The 23,575-nt window shown below is 39.6% G+C and overlaps 1 protein-coding gene across 3 annotated transcripts in view; it reads left to right on the top strand.

The window, feature by feature from the left end:
- Positions 1–23,575, top strand: part of LOC122802732 (ankyrin repeat and SOCS box protein 9-like) — a 553,320-nt gene that overhangs the window by 244,482 nt on the left and 285,263 nt on the right. The window lies entirely within an intron of this gene.

Raw genomic sequence — 23,575 nt, 5'->3', positions numbered from 1 at the left:
TCTTGGGGCCTATACAGCAGGGTTTACAGGACCTACCAGAGGCTGATGACAGAGACAAAGCATAAAACTCAGCACTGTAGGTGATGAGATTGAGGTCCACATGGTTATATGTATGGATGATACTATGAATATCTTACATCTTATGTATGTCAGCCATGTTTTCATAGGAGGTTACTAGGTTAATAGCCATGGGCCCTTTCAAACCTAGCCAAGAGTTTATCCCCCCCAAAAAAAGTCTGCCATCACCTGCTGCCCCTGTTAATGAGAGACAAAGGTGGAACCCCTGGGACAAATTTGTGGTTTCCCATCCACTCATCAAGTTTGCACTTGAAGAGGGTCAGTGAGGTACTCTGACATGTATGGGAAGTCTATTCCAGAGATGGGGCAGCCTCTTGGGAGACACACCTGTATCTCTAGCAGGTTTTGTTGATGTCGCATATTAGATTTAGGCATTTCAATCAGGTAATGCATGAGGAGTTAGAATTACAGATATGGAGGATCTCTAGTAGGGCAGGGTCTGATATTGCCTTATAGATGAGACACAGGTCACCTCTGAGCAGTCTGTACAATATCGAGTAGAGGGATAGTGATTTGAGTCTGTTCACATAGGACAGGTGTTGGAGGCCATGGATTCTTTTTGAGAGGTATTTCTGTTGCCTTTCCAGTTGGTGCAGGTGTTTGGAGAGGTACATACCAAATGGGGCACTGTACTCAATTATAGGCCTACTCAATTATAGGCCTAATGACAGAGGAGTACAGAGAGGTAATAACCTCCTTTTTTCTGGATGTAATCCCTTTAATTATGAGCTGAAGCAAGTAAAAGGCTTTTTGAACACTGCCGCCACATGATGGTCAAATATGAGATTATCAACCTGATTACCCAGGTTTCTCACCAAAAGGTTGTGTGATAAGGGGGTTGCCATTGATGTGGTAATCAGTAGAAGCTGTGTTTTTGCTGAATGGTATGATGATACATTTTTTTGCATTTAAATTAAGGCCATGACTTTGGCACCAGTCATTTGTTACTGTGAGACCCTCTTGCAGTCTTAACATAATTTGGGGAGCCAGTGACAGCACCCAACTTACAGTCATCTGCAGACTTTGTCAGCCACAGGCCCTTTGTCTTTGCCTGGACCTCTAAGAAGTGGATGCCAAACCGTAGGGGTCCCAGGACAGATCCCTGGGGAACACCACTAGTGACAGGTCTGCTATTAGAGGTGGAGGTGCCTATTTTGACCTTGAGGGTCCTGTTAGTGAGCCAGGTGGTCACCCACCTGATGAGATAGGGATTTACACCAGGTTCTGTTAGCTTTTTGATGATGCCCGTGTGGGGGATCATGTCAAAGGCCTTGGCCAAGTCAATGTAAGCTGTATGTACTGACTTTCCCTCATCCAGGGCCTTGGTGACAGTCTCAAAGAAGTCAACCAGGTTCAACAGGTGAGATCTGCCCCTGACTAATCCGAATTGGGTGGGGTCAAGTGCTTGGAGATTGCCTATGTCCTTGTTTATGAAATCTATATTAATATGGTCCTTAGCTTTACAGATCAGACTTGTCAAGCTAATAGGGCAATAGTTTTCCAGATCAGTAGTTGGCACCACATATGTGCAAGGGGATGACAATGTCAGTTCTCCACTCTGCTGGAATGAAGCCTGTAATTAGGCTCTGGTTGAATAGGGTGCTCAATGGTGAAGATAGTTCTTGCTGGAGATGGTGCAGAATACAGCCTGGGGTACTGTCAGGTCCCATGGAAGCTGTGTTCTTTGCCTTGGATAGGGTCTTTAACATTTGATTTATGGAGATATAGAGTGCAGGACAAGTATTGGGGATGTTGAATGGGCCTTTGGGGGAGATAGGCCGGTGAAGTGTGCACTGAACCCATCAGCTAGCAGGTTGGATAAGTCAACAGGATCAGTGTAAGTGGGACTGTTAAGTACTAATTGGGAACAAACCTGGGCTTTGCCATGGAGGCTCCTGATGTTTCTTAAGAAGGCTTTGTGGTTTCCTTTTGTTTCAGAGGCTAGTTTCAATTCATAATTGGCTTTGGAGGTTTTCACTAGTGATCTAATTTGCTTGTTGAGGCTAAGGAGGGAGTTTTTCCAGTTTGGGATTTGTTCCTTTTTACCCTTGGACAGCAGTTTCTTCCTTTTGTTGTAAAGCCTGCTGATAGAGGATGTCCACCAGACAGGTTTGTGTTTCCTTGAAGAGCAGGTTTTAGTTCTGTTGGGTATGGCTGAGTCCATGCATTTGTACAGGTGCTTGTATACTGCACTGGCGTACTGTTCAGCATATTTATCTGCTTCCTCTGAGGGGGGCAGTGGTGTGAAGCTACTGATACCCTCCCTTAGGAGGTTGTAGTCAGCTTTTGAGAATTTTTTAGCCTGGTTATGGCTTTGGGGGGGGGAGGGAATTGTGTGGGATAGAAACTTCAAAGGAGACAGACCGATGATCTGATCTCACCAGGGAGGAACATACTATGAGTGGTGCAGTGGTCATCCATGTTGGTGAGAAGCAAGTCCAGAATGTCATCTCCCCTTGTGGGGGATGAAACGAGCTGGTCTAGTGCTTTAGAACTGATGAAGTCAAGGAATCGTTGGGTGAATGCAGGAATAGTTCACTCAGTCTATAGTATTTGAAGTCACCAAGGATCAGGGTGTTAGGGGATACCTTGATGGAGTCAAGTAGGTCCAGGTAGGAGGAGTGGGTGTCCTGAGTCATGGAGGGTGGTCTATAGCTGGCTATAACTTGGATGGTTGTTTTGCCATCTGTCAGTTGCACCTGGAGTAATTCCAGTGCATCATGCTGGCAAATGAGATGATGCACCTGGCTTACAATGGAAACATATTCTTGAGGATATTAAATGTGTAATATTAGATGCCCTACTCATTCAGGAAATTATTTGGTCATCCAGTCAATGATGCAATAAATGACTGAGAAAAGAAAAGAAGGCTAAGGGTCATATTTTACATTTTTTTGCAATGCTTAAACTTCCCATTTTTGAAGAAATGCCCAGAAAAAAATAGACATCCTGCAGAAAGAGCCTATATCCACTAAATTTGTCACCAGGAGTAATAATTCAGGATCAAGAGGAAAGAGGAGACACCAGGACAGACATTTTAAGTGACTGCAAACTGTCTTTCTTTCCTTCCCATTACCCCAAGGAGGCAGTTTTCAGTGACACCTATATAGCAAGAGATGGCTACAGACAAGGGGCTATGATAAACAATTGCTCAGTTTTTAGAAATTCAAGAACAAATAAAATAGGTTCATTATATTCCACATACTCCACATCAGGTAACACAGCCACTGATACTGATGGACTATTTGTTATTTAATAAGGCAATACAATGGGTGTTTCCCACTCACAGAGGTCAAGGCTTCTAATTTAGGCTATTTCTTGTCTCCAAAAAAGGACAGCATGCTAATACTAGTACTGCATTCTTTAGACCTGAGCAAAGTCATACAGATAATGAAAGCTAGAATAAGCAGTTTTGGCATACATAGAAGAGGGGTTCTACATGGCAAAAAGTACTTAATGACCCAGCAATCCAAATATAAACCAAGTGCTGTGGCAGCTTTTCTGAAATATTTATTATATTACAACGTACCAAATACCACGGCACCACAACTTTAAATGAAACAAAGCAAGCATACAGACAATTATGTATACAAAACTTAAATTAATGGCAATTAACAAACAAGTACACTTAAAGGGAAATCACTATTCATGCCCCTGGATGACAGAGTTCAATATTTAAGGTTCAGTACTTCAATTCCAGTCTTGCTTTCATTTAAAAACAAATAATTTTATTATATTCTCTAGTCTGTCTAGTAATATGTTTCAAAACAGTTATAGTATGACAGCGTAAATTCTGAAGACTGCCACTGTGAAATTCATAAAATTATTTTGATAGTGTTACATTTTGTTATTTTATTAATGGCATATCTTATAAGCTCTTGTATTCCTTTTCTGAATGATCTAACAGTACAACCAGTATAACATTAATTACTTCCACTTGAAGCATAATATAAATTTAGTGCTGTAAATGGGAAAACAGTTTACAGTCTGTTTCCTGTAGTTAATAGTACATAGTGAATCTTAAGGTAAAGGGAACAAATGGTATATTTGAAACATTTATAAGTTGTTTTTGGCAAAGGAGGCAACTATTTCTTTGGGCTTTAAATCACTATTGCTTTGTTATGATACAATATTTTACTATTGTAATATAAAATATGTGAAAAATACATAAAATCAAATAGAAAAATAAATATAGGCAGTTAATGCAGTAAAACAGCAATAAAAAACAAACAATACATATACATACACTCTATGTTTAAGTCCATACCTATCAACCTCTTAGTGCAAGAAATTTGAACAGACCCTAAAATAATGATGGTGGTGGTGATGGGGCAACTGCCCAAAAAGAGGGACAAATTTTAAATATTGCTCTTATAAACTTAGAAAGTGGCTAGAATAACAGGATTTATTTTAGCATGTATTTCCTGAAGGATATAAATCCTGAAACTGAAGTATATGTTATTATTTAGTAACTTCAATCCTTCATGATTTGTCAGAAAACCACAAATTTTATGAGGAACAGACCAAACATATGAGGCAAAATCTGGACATTCTACAAACATCTGGACAGTTGAGAGGTATGCTTAGTCATACATATGCTCTAAATGTTAATGCTCTAAAGTTTTAATGGTGGTCTGTCCAATGTGACGAGGCTTTGAGCTGAGCCTGAAAAAGGTCTTTTGAGATTAGTACTCTATTCTGTTTAACAAATTGAAATAATAACATATGACTTAAAGGAATGTTATGAACTATAAATAATAAATCTAATCCCCCTCAAAAATTATGAAAGATTATTAGATCATTAAATTCATACAGAAAAAAACTGTCTTTAAAGGTAACTCAATATGCATCTAACATCCAGAACACAAATATGCCAGCATAGCTGTCAGACAACTGGTATAGCCAGATAAATATCATGGCTGACAAGATTGGAAGTTTCAAATTTTACTAGACTAATTAAGAGGGATTCTGTATGGACCAGCTAGTGAAACTGATAACAGTGAAGAAAACCAGGGTTCGTGATTGTGACGCCCGTGCCCTGGCCCAGCAATCAAGGAGCCACAATCCTTACCACTAACACCAGAGAGGGAGTCTCGTATATGAGGAAAGGATAACAAATACAGACAGTAAAGTGCAATTTCCCTTTAGAGCACACAGAGATTACAATCAGTCTGGGACTGGTTGCTCCCTTGCTCTCCAGGTCCCCAATAAGACTCCCCACTGGCACAGCTATAAGGTCCAGATCTCAGCCTAGCTGGCAAGTTAACCTCCAGTACCCTCTCAGTCCAACCATTGCTTCATGTCCCTGCCCAAGTAGCTGACACACACACACACACACACACACACACACACACACACACACACACACACACACACACACACACACACACACACACACACACACACACACACACACACACACACACACACACACACACACACACTTTGAGATAAGTATTTATACAACTTCACAGACACTCCTTGGAAAGGCTGAAACAGATTCTCCAGCTGTGCCCCTATACTCAGACTATACGGTAGTAATTCCTGCCACCACCAGCTAATAATTAACAGCTACCCAAACGCCCTTAAAAGGGTGTCCAATTATTACTGAGCAATATTATTATCCAACAGGTAAGTGTGACTAAACAGTCTTAAGGCTTATTAGAGTGACTGTGTACAATAAACTCTATAAATATGCAATGTACTCTAGAGCTTAACTTATCTCTACATAAACCAGCCACAGTTGAAAAGGGTTTAAAAATATTTAATAATAAATACTAAAAACACAAGACAATACTACTACACCACAGTGCTATTCAAGAGTTCAGAGATCACACATAAACTTAAAATAATTCCGTAGTACAGTTCTGACATAACAGAAAAACACATTTCCTAGCTATTTCTACAAGAAAACACACTTCTAAGATAACTTACTTAAGAACATAGGCAGTGCTGCGTTAGATGTTCAAGATCAAAATGCTTAATAATCTCTGGTTCTCACTGTTTGAATTGAAACTGCAGTTCTGATAAAACATTACATCATCTTTTACACCTTCCTGGTTCCCAGGCCACACAGAAAGTGCATTTACATTCTTTTACACTTAGAGCAATAAAAGACATTCTACATGTAAATTCTGGTCATTAACTTTAGCCTTAAAACAATAGGCAGGAAGCCTTCATATAGCTGGACTGGAGCCGAACTGTAAAAAATCAAAGGCAGTAATGAAATAATTTTAACTTCAAAAGAAAGATTTGAAATGCTTGACTTAGTTTTCCTTACAGCAGATGGCAATGTTGCTACAATCTTGAAGTTCAGCATTTTACAGTGTTTTCTTTCATTTAAGAAACAAGCCTGTATTTTACATTTATATTTACAATTGCCAGAATTATGTATCAAATTCTATTTGACTAGGTTGGCATCCTTCACCCATCTCTTCCCAATCTTCACACCCCCCCCCACTGGAGAACTCAAGCTAGTTTTTCAAGTGACCCTTGAGAAACGTTGCTTGAGAGGGTTAGGTCTATTTGTGTATACCTTACCCAATTCCCTGTCTTGAGAGCCCATCTGCATTGGCATTGCTAATCCCACTGCGGTGCTGCACTGACATATATGTTTGCAACCCCAGGCTCCATCTTAGCAACTTGGCATTTTGCTGACTGGCTCTGTTTAACCATGTTAGAGGGTTGTGATCTGTCATAACAGTGAATTTTCTTCCATGCAGATAAGGCTGAAGTTTCTGCAGTGCTCACACTATGGCTAGACATTCCTTTTCTACAGCTGCATTGTATTCCTCCCTGGGTTGGAGCCTATGACTGAGATAAACCACTGGGTGCTCTTCACCCTCTGAAGAAATCTGGGTAAGTACAGACCCCACCCCATGGTTCAAAACATCCACTTCCACAACTAATATTTTGCTGTAATCTGGACTGGATAACACAGGGGGTCCTCCCAAAGCTTCTTTAAGCTTCTGGAATGCCTGCTCACATGTTGGGGTCCACACTACCTTATCGGGCCTGTTCTTCCTTGTCAGGTCTATGAGGGGAGCAGCTATGGTACTATAACTGGGGACGAACTTTCTATAGTACCCTACTGTCCCTAAAAATGCCTTCACCTGCTTTTCAGTAACAGGTGCAGGCCATGACTGAATGACTTCCACTTTGGCAGGTTCTGGCCTTATCTTACCACTCCCCACTCTATGTCCTAGGTAGGAGACCACTGCCATACCCACCTGACATTTGCTCAGCTTAATGGTTAACCCTGCCCTCTGTAGTCTGCCCAGCACCTCCCTGACATGCTGAATGTGCTCTGGCCAGGAATGGCTATAGATGGTAATATCATCTAGGTAAGCAAGGGCAAACCCTCCAGCTCCTACTAGGATATGATCTACCAGCCTCTGGAAAGTCGCTGGGGCATTCTTCATCCCAAAGGGCATCTTTGTGAACTCATACAAGCCAAAAGGAGTCACAAAGGCTGACTTCATTCTAGCACTGGGAATCGAGGACACCTGCCAGTAACCCTTGGTAAGATTAATGGGTAAGATTAATGGTTGTAAGATACTTAGCCCCACCCAGCTGCTCTAGGGCCTCATCTGTCCTAGGCATGGAGTAAGCATCCAACTCTGTGTGACTATTTAATTTCCTGTAATCCACACAGAACCTAGTGCTGCCATCCTTCTTTGGCGCCAGCACCACTGGGGAGGCCCAGGGACTGTTGGACTCTTGAATCACCCCTAGTTCCAACATCTTCTGTAACTCCTCCCTCAGAGTCTGTCTGACTCTCTCAGGCACCCTACAAGGGACCTGCCTAATAGGCCTTTGGGGTCCTGTATCCACCTGGTGCTGCACCAGGTGGGTGCACCCTGGTTTCCCAGTGAACATGTCCCCAAATTCATGCAATACTGCTTGGAGTTTTTGAACCTGGGTAGGAGATAGCTGCTGAGACATTGCTACCCCTTCCACTGAGGTGTCAGCCCAAGCCTCACTGAGGAGATCAGTCCCCAGATTTCTCTCAGACTAATCCTGCAATCCACTGCAAATTTTCAGCACAAGGGCCTCCTTATCATGGTAAGGTTTCATCATGTTAACATGGTACAATTTGTGTCTCTGCCATATGCCTAGCACTTCCACCATGTAGTTAACATCACTTACCTTTCTTACCACCTTGTAGGGTCCCTCCCAAGCTGCTTGCAGTTTGTTGTGTCTGACAGGAATGAGAACCATCAACTGCTGCCCCACGGCATACTCTCTATCTCGAGCATTCCTGTCATACCACACCTTTTTCTGTTGCTGGGCTTCTGCCAGGTTCTCCTGGGCTAAGCCCATGAGTTCCCTGAGCCTTGTCCTGAGGTTTAGGACATATGCCACAACAGACTCCTTGTGAGTCTCGCACTCACCTTCCCTCTAATCTCGAATTAAATCTAGAGGTCCCCTTACCCTATGCCCATACAGCAACTCAAAGGGTGAAAAACCTGTGGATTCCTGGGGAACCTCTCTGTAAGCAAATAACAGTTGGGGCAAATATTTGTCCCACTCCCTCTTAAACTGATCTGCAAATGCCTGTAGCATGGACTTGATTGTAGAGTTTAACCTCTCAACATGACCATGTCTGGGGATGGTAGGGGGTGGTCTTCATGTGCTTCACTCAACAGGACTTCCACAGACAAGCCAGCAGGTCTGACATGAAATCAGCACCTCTGTCAGACAGTATTTCTTTTGGGAAACCCACCATGCTGTAATCTCTAACAAAACATTTGCCATCTTCTCTGCCTCAATGGAGGACAAAGCCACTGCCTCAGGGTATTGTGTAGCATAATCCACTACCACTAGGATATACTTTTTCCCTGTGGAACTTGGGGTATTCAGAGGACCCAGAATATCCGTAGCTACCCTCGTAAATGACTTCTCAATCACAGGCAAAGACATCAAAGGGGCTCTCACCTTGTCTCCTGCCTTGCTTACATTTTGGCACTGCTCACAGGTCCTGTAGTACCCTGTTACATCTCTGGAAATTCCAGGCCAATATAAGTTCTGCATAATACTCCTCTTGGTAGGTTTTATGCCCATATGACCTGCAAAGGGAATATCATGGGCTATGGCTAGAAGTGCCAGATGGTAGGCTCTAGGCACTACCAACTGCTGTACTCTCTCACCTTCTAGCCTTCCCTCAGGGGTCCACTCTCTGTATAGTAACCCTTTGTCCCAGTATACAGATTCCCTCTTTCCTTGAGAATCAGGTGCCTCCCTAGCTACCTGCTTCAGGCCTTCCAATGTAGGGTCTGAGAGCTGAGCCTGTCTCAGCTCTTTCCTTGTAACCCTTCCCAGCTCCCCTTCCACAGGAAATCTGGCATCTTCTGACAGTGGTGCCTGTCAGCCTGGGTACTACTACTCATCTCTACCTTTGCAGTCACTCTGTCCAAGGGACCATCAGTACCCACAAGCAGCTGTGGTTCACATTCAGTCTCACTGCTACAGAGTAGTTCCCTTCCTGAAGTAACCACCTCAGCAGTCCTGGCTGCAAGTATGCAGTCTGTCTGGGTCTCCCCCAGGCTACCAGACACACATGCTTGTCTCCTAGCCTCACTGTGTGTAACTGCATAAGCACATGGTATTGCCTCATCCAAATCCTTCCCTCTCAGGACATCTGCAGGATGGTAGTTTAGTACCACTGTTGTCTCAAGACAACCTACTATTGGCATTTTGTCTTTCCCACTTACTGGCTCCCTCACCTTTGGTTCCCCACCTTGCCTATGTAGACACCTGTATGCCACATGGCACCACTGGTTGCATTCAAAGCATTTAACCCTAGCTCCTGAATGTGTACTTGGACTAGTGGCTTCCCCTCCTACTGGCAGATTTTGTTGTGGCAGTCTGTGCTGCCTACCATGGGTTCCTTTAAACCCATGAGCAGTACTGGGGGTCCCCTTCATCTGCAGGGCTGCCCTGTTTGCCAGGTATAAGTCTCCCTTCTTCCCCAATTCATCTGAAGTAGCACATTCTCTATCAGCTAACCAGATCCTCATGTCCTCAGGCAAAGTTTCAAGGGCTTGTTCCCTCACCAAAAGGTCTGTCAACCATTCAAAAGTGGTGACCTGACATCCACTCACCCAGCTATGAAAATAAGTGCTCAGTTCAGCAACATATTCACACACACTTTCATCTGCTTTGCATCTATGCTCACAAAACTTTTTCCTATACATTTCAGGTGTTAGCTTAAAACATTCTAAAAGACATTTTTTTACAGCAGTATAATCAAAACAGACGGCGTCAGGTGTTTTTGACAAAAATGTTACAGCTTTCCTATGGAGTAACAGGGTCAGGAACGGTACCCAGAGCCTTTGGTCAACAATATACTCTTTGCATACCCTCTCAAACATATGAATGAAACTATCTAAATTACCCTCCTCTTTAAATTTCAGAAGAAATTTATTGACCTGTTCTGCTTCTGGGGTCCAGTTACTCCCTTCCCCATTACCTCCATGACTCTGGCGAAGAGTCAGCATTTCCTCCTCATGCCTACTCTGACGCTCCTTTTCTTCTGCTTCTATCTCCAAACACCTGGCCTCTGTCTCAAGTCTCTTTAGCTCCAGCTGGATTTTTAAGTCCACTGCAGAAAGGTTGAGCTGTCCATTCTCCAAGGATATTGTATCTCCACTGCCAGTCTGATTGTCCTCCTGGATGATGTTTTCTGATGCAGCTGTAACCAAGGCTGCAATCAGGTCTGCCTTAGTCAGGTTTCCATGCACCAGTCCCCTAGCCTAGCACATCTCCACCTGCTGGCTCCTTGTCAGCTTTCCATACTCCTCTGCTGACATGCTGCTTGCTCACCCTGACTAACTAAGCTAACAAAAGAAATAAAACAATTGTGATCTGAACTCAGAGTATTCACTACGTGACTGTTTTAGAGTACAAAACACCTTCAGAGATCACTGTACACAAGCTACAGGATTCACTCTACCCATACCACTACAAGCCAATTAGTATTTGCCAACTAATTAATATGTGATGTGGATATTCCACTAATGCCCACCAATTAATATGCGTAGATCCCACCACTGCAAACCAATTAATATGTGATGCCCGTGCCCTGGCCCAGCAATCAAGGAGCCTCAGTCCTTACCACTAACACCAGAGAGGGAGTCTCATATATGAGGAAAGGATAATAAATACACACAGTAAAGTACAATTTCCCTTAAGAGCACACAGAGATCACAGTCAATCTGAGGCTGGTTGCTCCCTTGCTCTCCAGGTCCCCAGTAAGACTCTCCACTGATACAGCTATAGGGTCCAGATCTCCGCCTACCTGGCAAGCTAACCTCCAGTACCCTCTCTGTCCAACCAGTGCTTTGTGACCCTGCCCAAGAAGTTGAGACACACACACACACACACACACACACACACACACACACACACACACACACACACACACACACACACACACACACACACACACACACACTTTTGAGATAAGTATTTGTACAACTTCAGACACTCCTGGGAAAGGCTAACACATATTCTCCAGCTATGCCCCTAAACCCAGACTATACGGTAGTAATTCCTGCCACCATCAGCTAATAATTATCAGCTACCAAAACACCCTTAAAAGGGTGTCCATTTATTACTGTGCAATATTATTTTCCAATAGGTAAATGTGACTAAACAGTCTTAAGGCTTATTAGAGTGGCTTTGTACAATAAACTCTATAAATATGCAATGTACTCTAGAGCTTAACTTATCTCTACATAAATCAGCCCCAGTTGAAAAGGGTTTAAAAATATTTAATAAATATTAAAACACAAGGCAATACTACTACACCACAGGCTATTCAAGAGTCCAGAGATTACACAGAAACGTTTAAAATTCTGTACTACAGTTCTGACATAACAAAAAAACTTTTCTAATTTCCTAGCTTTGCTTCAAGAAAACACACTTCTACAATAAATTAAGAGCATAGGCAGTGCTGAGTTAGATGTCCAAGATCAAAATGCTTAATTTCTGGTTCTCACTGTTTTAAATTAAACCTGCAGTTCTGATAAAACATTACATCTTTTACACCTTCCTGGTTCTCAGGCCACACAAACTGCATTTACTTTCTTTTACACTTAGAGCAATAAAGGGCATTCCACATGTAAATTCTGGTCATTAACTTTAGCCTTAAAACAATAGGCAGGAAGCCTTCATCTAGCCAGACTTGAGCCGAATTGTAAAACATCAAAGGCAGTGATGAAATAATTTTAACTTTAAAAGAAAGATTTGAAATGCTTGACTTAGTTTTCCTTAAAGCAGATGACAATGTTGCTACAATCTTGAAGTTGAACATTTTACAGTGTTTTCTTTCATTTAAGAAACAAGCCTGTATTTTACATTTATATTTACAATTGCCAGAATTATGTATCAAATTCTATTTGACTAGGCTGGCAGCCTTCACCCATCTCTACCCAATCTTTACAATGATGATCAGTTGACAGACATTTGCCTGAATGGCAATAGACTAAAAAAAATACTGAAACAACTTTCAACAAACATCAGAACTATTTTTTTTTGCATAAGGGCAAGACCTCTGCACCTCCATTGGGGATGACTTCTCCCATCACCCAGAGATATATATGTACTCTGAGGTTGCACAAGAGTGGAGAAAATTGAAAACGTCAGTGTCACTGAAAGATATTAAATTGATCTACCAGTATCCAAACAAATGTGTTGTTGGGTCTCGATGACCAAGTCATCTGTCATGCATATAAAGCAGCTAGACAAATAAAGAATTCAGGAAACTGCAAACAAGCTACAGGTGAAATCAATGCTTGATAGCAAATCTGATAAATGAAAATGCCTACAGAGACAGAAACCTCTAAAAATGACAGGATAATGTCATGTAAGGACCCCAGCTGGATCCTGAACTGTAGATTTTGTTAAACAAAGAAGAAACAGTACAAGTTGAATAATCTCATAAAGTGCTAAACAAATAAAACAAGAAATGTGTTCATAAAAACAAAAATCCACCAGAATGTTTTCACTCATACAACATACTTCATCAGAATTTAGATGACAATACAATAATTATTATAAAATCAGCTGACTATTGCTTTAAGCCACTTAAAAAAATAAAATGTTCCCTGTCATTCAAACCTGGCACCTCTTAAGCATTTTAATAAAACCTGCCTGTAATACTCTCTCCCATTTAATAAACTTTCAGTTGCTTCTTTGCCAGAAATAGAGGAAACCTTCAATAAAACTAATTTGAATTAATTTTCTTTGCAACATAGTATATGCTTAAATAAAGCATTTGTTTCATCATATATTCTTACTGAATAATTATACTCAATACATTCTCTTAGATAAAGTTCTGTTTGTTTTACCTACATAAAGTTATTCACTTTTCAAGCAAAAATCAATATATATCTTTGGATTTACAAGGAAAAATACCTGGCGTGACATATCATTTTCCCCTCATTTTAATTGTTGAATAGAAGGAATATGATTTTAACATCACAAGTCAGTATAACATGTAAAAACAGTAGCAAAAATGATTATCTAAATATTGCTGCCATTTACATCCATAAAAAACAATTGTGGGAAAGACAACTTAAGACACTGTATCAACATTGGACTGGGAAAATACAAGGAAGCAGTAGAAGCAATTATATGTTGTAGTCCATCTGTTTTGACAAGACTGTCCCAAAATAGAGGTAATAAACAAAAGTTAGTATAAGCTCAGACTGGCATTTGCCATTTGGTACACAATAGCCAGTACTGCCATCATGCTAAACAGTACATCAGGTGCTTAATGTTTATTAATATATATATATATATATATATATATATATATATATATATATATGGGTGTCTTATGCCTGATTGAACAGACACAATGCTAAAACCTTTCGGTGACATTTGTTCTATACAGACAGATGGTCAACAGGTGTGTGAGATCAACAATCCCTGGCTAGGGGAATATTCCCTCTACAATATTGGAGGTAGTATATATAATTATCAGGAGGTGTGGGGGTACAGTGGGGCTTCTCACCCCTGCAAAAGCACTTGCCTTTAATTTAGTCCACTCCAGCATAATCCCTGAGGCATGTGCAGATTGTGTTGATATTTGTTTATCCAATTTTTTGATGTTAGTCTCTCAAGTGTCATCATTGTGTCCATTCACATTCGATGGGTGTCCAGCACCCATATTTATGTATTTATATATGGGCTACATACTTGTCAAATGTTTATTTAGTGAAACGGAAAAAAGCAGGTATATGTGATAAAAGAAATAGCTGATTGCATATATAAGCATTTGTTTCTGTCCTAGATTGCAGTACTGCAGGGATTGGGGAATTTGCCCTTTCTCCACAGTACTGTGATCTCAGAGTTGGTATATATAAATATCAGGGGTGTGGGAGGTGCAGGGGCGGTCAAAAACATACTTTAACTTTTCTTTTTGCTAGGCTGTGTTTTGAGCATTTATACTTAATAAACACACGCACACACACACACACACACACACACATATATATATATATATATATATATATATATATATAGATTCACTTTATAACCTCGAAATGCTGAAATATCGAATTTCAGTATCTCGAGACTATAAAACAGAATCCACAAAACAGCGACAAACAAAAACCGCAAAACCACATAACCGAAAACACCGCACACACTACACTAAACATACAACACAACACCCACATCACAACATAAACAAAAAAACAACACACATACACAACTCACACACATAAGCAGGGGGGCAAGCCACCCTGCACCCCCCTACTTATATATACTAACTCCGAGATCGCACAAACACAACACAAAAGCTCACTCACACACGCACATTCTCCAATCCCTTACACACACTCTAACTCCCACTCAAAACCCTTACAAAACACTCACTTACCTGACATAACACCTACATCCAAACATGGCACCGCGCACCAACTAAACACAAACCCGGATATTACGTAGCGCAACTTCATAACCGCAAATTCGACATATTTTCAAGATGTCAAATTCGCGATTATGAACGTTCGCTATTTGTAACATTCGACTTTATAGCTTCGAGATACTGAAATTTGACATTTCAGTATTTCGATGTTATAAAGTGAACCTATATATATATATATATATATATATATATATATATATATATATATATATATATAATGTGTGTGTAATGTTAAAACTATGTCTATAACTACCTATAACATATGAAGTTCTATAATAAAATGAGAGCTATAAATAAAAAGGTATCCTATTTTGTAATTTGTGTAGCCCTTTTTTTAGCCTTTGATAGAGTAATGCATAAAACACTGATCAGCAGATTAGAACGGGGAGGATTAATGCAGTCTTGATAAGATGGATAGCAGCATGACTTACAATAAAATGAGAGCTATAAATAAAAAGGTATCCTGTTTTGTAATTTGTGTAGCCCTTTATTTAGCCTTTGATAGAGTAATGCATAAAACACTGATCAACAGATTAGAACGGGTAGGATTAATGCAGTCTTGATAAGATGGACAGCAGCATGACTTACAAATAGGTTGTAGTAACTGGATAAGTGAAATGTTAGGTTGCAGTAACTGGATAAGTGAAATGTTAGGTTGCAATAAAGGTGTGCCACAGGGCTTTGTCCTTAGCTTATACTTATTTAGTTTGTATTTTTCTGATTTATCCTTTTCATCTTGCAGTCTGTAAGCAGATAAATTGAAAATGGGAAAAAATGATCACATCTGATATGAATAGGTCATGTCTGCAGCAGAACTTGCTTAAAGTGTGTATAGGAGAATAATATGCTAATAAATACATCAAAAACAAAGTATATAAGATTCTAGAGATATGTATTGAGGGGTGACTATTTAATACAGCACACAATGATTTAAACTGTGAATCCAAATACCTGGTTATATTGCTAGATGCAGTTTTGTGGTTTTCTAATCGCAACAATCAATTAGTTAATTACAGCTATAAAGCTATATGATAAGGTAAAAATATTTATAATTAGAACTGATAAAATTATTGTTTTCTAGATTCATTAGAGCCAAACTACAGTACCAAATTATATATATGAAAACCTTATAGGAAAACTAGAATGAGTAAATTGGAAAGAGTGCAGCAGGATATACCAAAGATATCCATGGTTGTGAATGTTTAAACTATTATGAAATATCAAAATATCTGAACTTGTACAGTGTCTCATATTGATAATTAAGAGGAAACCTTACTGAGTTCTGTAAGTGATTAAGAGATTGCTTCTTCTTATTTCGGCTTTTCCCAGTTAGGGGTCGCCACAGCGGATCACCTGTCCACTCATGATTGGCAGTGGAGTTTTACAGTGTCGAGTTGCCAGCCCCGGTGCCCAACCTTCCACTGAAGACACACACACACACACACTCACACCTAGGGCCAATTTGGAGTGTCCAATCCACCTATAGCATGTCTGGGATGTGGGAGGAAATCGGAGCACCCGGAGGAAACCCACGCAACCACAGGGAGGACATGCAGACTCCGCACAGAAGGCACCCCAGCCGAGGATTGAACCAGAGAACCTCTTGCTGTGAGGTGACAATGCTAACCACTGCACCACCGAGATGGCTGCCTCTTGGAATTTTTGGGGTTCTCATAGAATAGTAGAGAAGCACTGCACAGCATATGTTGGCAGAGCCGGATCCAGCACTAGGTGACTGAGGCAGTTGCCTAAGGTCTGCTGGCTTGGGGAGGGGGGGGGTGGGTTGCTACATCATTCAATTTAAACAAATAAAAAAACTGACATTTCTTCAGATTAAGGACATACTCTGTGTGCGTCAATGCGCAAACATATTTAAATGTTGGAAGTGTCTTACTAAAGCCCTGCTTCAAGAACTGCCAAGCAAGCCATCTTTTCATTAGGAAAGAATTGCCAGATGAAAGATGAGCATGCAGACTGCAGTGAGCAATTGCACGCACTTATGTGTGTGTGTGTGTGTGTGTGTGTGTAATGCCCTAGTTAGGGATGGCAGCTTTGTTAACTTGTTCAGGGTCAAACTCTGTACCTTTAGTGCAGAAGACAAGAGCCTGAATCCACCACACCAACTACCAGATTATTATCAGGGGTGCATTTTCAATGACTTGAGTTTCAAGGGAAGAGAAGTTTACTTTTTCTTATGCTAAGCCTGTATTCAATGTGTAACTGTTTTGTTTAGCAAATGGACATTATCAATGTTTGTGCTATAACAGTCTTAAAGCAGTGTTATTGGCAGAACAGTTAGCATAGTTGTTTTTGGCACACAAGGCTGTGGGTTCTACTCCCACACCATGTAGGTGGAGTGCTGATATGTAGCGCCCTTTAAGAATGGATGGGAGTGCTGCACTCCTGAGTATGTTCTCCCTTAGATGAGATGCCTAGTAACTATGAACCTAATTTTGGTTTGACAGTCATTCCAAATTGTAATATTACCGGCTTACAATTTTTTTAAAATGTAACATGAGCAGTTTATTCTTCAGGTGCCGCAGGGACTAAATTTGTACATAAGACACTGAAATGCTAGTAGCAATCAGTTCACTAGTTACAGATATTTTTCACTAGTTACAGATATTTTTAATGTGGAATTATTCAGATGACTTTTACTTCTGCAGAGATTATGTATATTGACTGATACTGGCCGATTGTAATAAAGTTTAAGTGGCCTTTTATGGTTTAAATGTTGTGAAACGGGTAGTTTTATCATTGGTCCAGATGTTTCATTCCATTTCTTACTGGAAAAAATGTTAAAAACTACAAATTTAAAATACACTCTGACAAGTGGTATTGTATCACGCAAGGAATATAATTTTAATACAATCAGGAAGGTACAACAAATAACGCATGCTTACATGCATGATCCTAAAAATGTGTGCAAGGGGCCCATGATTTCAAAACAGCTCAAAGGGAAACTTAATCCACCACTGGCCATGCATTTTCTTTGAATGTGGGTTTCAATGCTGTTTCAATGAATGTGAGTTTCAAGGGCAGGGAAGTTTACTGTTCATAGTGCAGGGGTGAGGGGGCTGCTGATCCATTACCCTGTCTAGGATCCCATTTGACCATGATCTAGCTTTGTATGTAGGAAAGTATATAGGAATAAGAGTCATACTGACTGATTCTCTGTAAACTGGTGAATGCAGTGGACTACTTAATTCTATTAAAGCAAGCAATAGTTTAGTTATTTTTAGGAACAGTCTGGACACTTTATGAGGATGACTGCTTTAGTAAATTGGCATGCTAGAAGGGCATTATTTCCCATGCCTGAAATATCCATGTGTGTGTGGCTAAGAACATTGGATTATAAACGATGAACAGACACAAGAAAATATTAACAAAATGTACTGCACAACTCAAAATCATCAATTAAGAAATACACCAAAGAAAATCATAAATAAGGTTTGTCATCCAACCTCCATCATATTGGTTAAAAAAAATCATTATTCAGCACTACAACAAGTTTTAGGCAGCATCTCTGATGTTGATTGTGAATGGAAATGCGAAAGGACATTCATTGTAATATAATGATAATATACAAAGAGGCTAAGAAGTTACTTTAATAATCAGTGTGTTAGGTGGGGGACAGATTTGCAGTATAGCTGTTTTAAATTAAACATTTTAAAATTCCTGGGTATAGCTTTTACAAGTAATTCTACTTGTGGCTTGCAACACAGTACCAAGAAATGCTTTACAGCATGTTTTGGGAAGTCTACCACCCCAGGCAACTACATCATTAATAAAACACCCTTAACAGTTGATTCACTAGTCATGGATCTGGGAACTCATGTAAATAGTAACCTAGTCTTTGACCAACATGTGTCCAAAGTAGTAAGAAAATCCTTCTGTGTTGCTCAACTTATAAGCAAGGCATGGCATCTAGATCCAAAGAGACCATTGTACCACTGTACTCAGCCCTCATCAGATCCATCATAGAGTATAATGCACCCTTTGGTACATACCTGACCAGACACATGCAACAACTGGAATGTCCACAAAGGTTCCTTACAAAAAGAATACAGGGAGTAAAAACAATGTCCTCTGTTGATTGCCTCAAAGCCTTTTCTTTACTTGGTATCATAAAGACTTCTGAGAGGTGATCTTTGCCTGGCATACAAGGCATCCCTGGACCCTGTTTTGATGAACCTTTTGCACAACTGCAAAACAACCAGCATCAGAAGTACTAGATTAAAAGACCTGCATTTTGCTAGCAATATAAATAGGATATTTTGGGCAGACAGATATGTTTCTGAGAGAATTCCTATTTTCTGGGGCAGGCTCCCTATCCATGTAAAGCAAAGTTCCTCCCTAACCCTATTTAAGTGCAACTTGGACAAGTTGATAGGTAATGAGAAATTCACCGATTGTCTGGCTCCTATGTCTCTGATGGACAGAGGCAGCCAGTAAATCACCAACTGTATAAATCAAATTTGTGGGTCACATTTGGGTTGTACAGTTGGCTTATGAAGACCATTGTGGTCGTTAGCTTAGTATACATCTTATGAACCTATATGCATACCTCTGAACTTGCAAAATGGTGAACCTCAGAATAAATGCTAAACAAGGAGTTTGCTTAAATTAATACTGGTGTTTGACAACATTTGCTATACTTTTTAAAGCCTGAGAGGCCTTTTACTTAGCTTCCTACATCTTAAAGCCACTAACCTAAAAAAAAAAAAGCAAAGCAAATACAAACAGCCCTAAGTATAAAGGAGATACTCCTAGCAAACACTACTTAACCACAAAGTTAAAAGACTGAATTGCTTCTAAACCTTTCACTAAATTATGCTAGCATTGAAACAATAACTTTAACAGTAGTATATGAAAGAGAATAACAAACACTGACAGTCGTCAACTTGGGAGTATTCTGGAGCTGCTGCCTGATCTGTGACAAACAAAACTTGAGGTTTGGAGAAATGTAGTGCCTTATAGGAGTGAGGGAAGGCATTTGAGCTTGGTAGAGCTTGATACATCCTAAAATGACTGCTGGCTATGAATTCCAGTCCTGAAGCTAGTGAATGGACTGGATCATGTAAGGACAGAAGTGATGGCAGCCTATAGCTGTATTCTTAACATTTCACAATGTGGAGAAAAAGATGTTGCCAATAAGTTGCATTTGGTGGGAAGTGGATATGATAACAGACGAAGATTAATTGTGTGCGCACCAATAGTAGCTTGAATCTATATATTTAAGCAGCTTTGGTTTAAGAAGTCTTTCCAGGTGAGATTTGTTGCATATAGTTATGTCATTATTTTTAACCAGATTTACTCTTTGTAGTGGTAAATCAGTGGTAAATGTTTTTGTTTGTCTAAAAAGTTGAATGTAACTACGGTAAACATTTTTGACTGTGACACATTAATTTTACTAATACCTGTAGTCTCTTGAGCACTGAAAGTCCCAGAAAGCTCTGTGCATTCTCAGCAGACATGATTAGGGTAGTTTAAACTGGCTGCAATACCACAAAGAATAAAATACCACAAAAGCAATGATCCCACGTTCTTTGAAGGTTGTTGAGCCGAGGCGCTAAGTGCAATAAATCCATTTTTTTACGTATTTGGCATTGTTGCTTTTGTGGTATTTTATTTAGTTTAAACTGGCTGCAGTATATTAGAGCTTTACTGTCTTACCTTTTCAAAACCACAATTCCATTTCAAAATGTGGAATGTATCAGGTTATGGGTCCATGCACAGCATATTTGCCTCAGAATCATATTTTCATTTTAAAGGAAAAGTAGATGGCATTTAACACCCAGCCTTGCTGTTTAGAAGTCATTATAATTCCCAACTTTTGGAAGCCACCAATGTGGGATGCATATTAGTTACTGTTGTGAGTGCAAGTACAAGCAGACCTCTTTCAGAATGGCTGTGAACAGAGATGGAGAAGCGGTTGTGGTCAGAATGTGCTGCACAGGCTTTTTGCAATGTAAACAAAGTATAGCAACTAAAAGTCTGTGTGTGTGTGTGCATGCCTGTGCCATTTCTGTCTAGGGAAAATTGTTTTTTGCCTATAGTCTAATAGGAATCAAAATAAGGTAGTTGGGGGAAAGGTGTATATTGATGTAGTGTTTGAGCAACACCTGCAGTGACCTGAAACTTGCTTGGGCTTCCCAAATGCTAGCGTCAGTTTTGCCTATTGCAAATCTTATGAATAAGAGAAGTGCATAATTGTGGAAAATATTTGCAGCATAACCCAATACTGTGTAAAAATAGAAAAAATCCACTGGACCACCATGGCTGGAACAATATAAAACAAGAATTTACTGGGTTAGCGCTTTCATTTCTTAATAGACACTTCTTCAGACCATAAAAAACACATATAACAATATAGTTATATATACAAATCATTACATTCAAATCAACCTGTCACTAGCTCTTAACAATAAAATCATTTAAACAGCCTCCTTCCCTTCAAAAAAGGTTTTAAAGGGACAGGGCCATTTAAACCAGGATATGCATCACTATGTAGCCTAAGAATCCAGTCCATCTCCCTTTGTTCAAAAAATCACTTAACCTACCATTACTAACAACCTGATCCAATACCTTAAATTTAAAGCTATGTGTATCATTTGTATTCATAACATGTGAAGCTAAGGCATTAGTGGGGGTCACATTTCCTGATCGCTAGTATATGTTCCCTTATTCTCTCATTAAATTGTCTTTTTGTTTTCCCCACATAAAAACAGGTACAGGACTGGCAAATAGCCAGATAAACAACATAGGTGCTTGCACAATCAGTTTCTAAATGTGTAGAATAATGAAAGTGTGTCACTGGAAGCTTAAAGATCTTGTGGGTATCTATATACATACAATAATTAAAATGAGCACATATAGACATAAAACCAACCCTAGAACTAGGAGGAGGTCCTCTAGCACCATAACATAGTAGGTGTCTCAAATTACTCATGTTTTTAAAGATAAATTTCGGTGATGGGCCTACTACTTGGCCTATCTTGTCATCCAATGACAGTACATGCCAATGTTTCTTAATAACATCACAAAAGAAACCATGATCACTAGTATAGTGCATCAAAAAAACTAGTAGTATGAACATCTCTATTCTTATAGTCAACATACTGTGGTCATCTTGTATTCAATAACAGTGTAGCTGTGGTATATCTTAATTGTATGACTTCCCTTTACATATTACTAACCTCTGTATCAAAATAACCCCTCTCTTTAAATTCACATGTTAACCTACATAAATCTCTCAAAAACACTCTGAACACTTGTCCAACCGCGATGTCCGCATCCCCTAGGGTTCACCTAGATTGATCTCTGATTTTGTTGACTATCTACACACCACCACGACAATTCTGAGATTTACTTATAGTCATTCTATTGATGCTATTGTTTTTCTAGATGTTTGTGTTTATAGGACCACTGATGGCACCATAGCTACTAAGATGTATAGAAAAGAATGCCGTGTTAATGCTATCCTAAGCAGAGATAGTATGCACCCATAAAGGAGTTTTAAGAATGTCATGAAGGGACAGGGGATGCGTACATCTCGGCTGGACAGTGTTCAGAGTGTTTTTGAGAGAGATTTATCTAGGTTAACATGTGACTTTAAAGACAGAGGTTATTTGGATACCGAGGTTAGTAATATGGAAAGGGAAGTCATACAATTAAGTCATACCACAGCTACACCGTTATTGAATACAGGACGACCACAGTATGTTGACTATAAGAATAGAGATGTTCATACTATTAGTTTTTTGATGCACTATACTAGTGATCATGGTTTCTTTTGTGATGTTTTTAAGAAACATTGGCCTGTATTGTTATTGGATGACAAGATAGGCCAAGTAGTAGGCCCATCACCAAAATTTATCTTTAAAAACAACAGTAATTTGAGACACCTACTATGTTATAGTGCTAGAGGACCTCCTCCTAGTTCAAGGGTTGGTTCTACGTCTGTATGTGGTCATTGTAATTATTGTACGTATATAGATACCCAAAAGATCTTTAAGCATCCAGTAACACGCTTTCATTATTCTACACATTTAGAAACTGTGCAAGCACCTATGTTGTTTATCTGGCTATTTGGCAGTCCTGTACCTGTTTTTATGAGGGGAAAACAAAAAGACAATTTAAAGAGAGAATAAGGGAACATATACTAGCGATCAGGAAATGTGACCCCACTAATGCCTCAGCTTTACATGTCATGAATAAATATGATACGCATAGCTTTAAATTTAAGGTATTGGATTAGGTTGTTAGTAATGGTAGGTTAGGTGATTTAAATAACACTCTTGAACAAAGGGAGGTGGACTGGATTCTTAGGCTACATAGTGATGCATATCCTGGTTTAAATGGCCCTGTCCCTTTAAATCTTTTTTGAAGGGAAGGAGGCTGTTTAAATGATTTTATTGTTAAGAGCTAGTGATAGGTTGATTTGAATGTAATGATTCGTATATATAACTATATTGTTGTGTTTTTTATGGCCTAAAGAAGTGTTTATTAAGGCATGAAAGTGCTAACCCAATAAATTCTTGTTTTATTTTGTTCCAG

The sequence above is a fragment of the Protopterus annectens genome, chromosome 5.part0, assembly GCF_019279795.1.
Source record: "Protopterus annectens isolate FY-2018-M chromosome 5.part0, PAN1.0, whole genome shotgun sequence".
Classification (NCBI taxonomy): Eukaryota; Metazoa; Chordata; order Ceratodontiformes; family Protopteridae; genus Protopterus; species Protopterus annectens.
The sequence above is the reverse complement of the archived record's forward strand: the minus strand, read 5'-3'. Positions and strand labels throughout refer to the sequence as shown.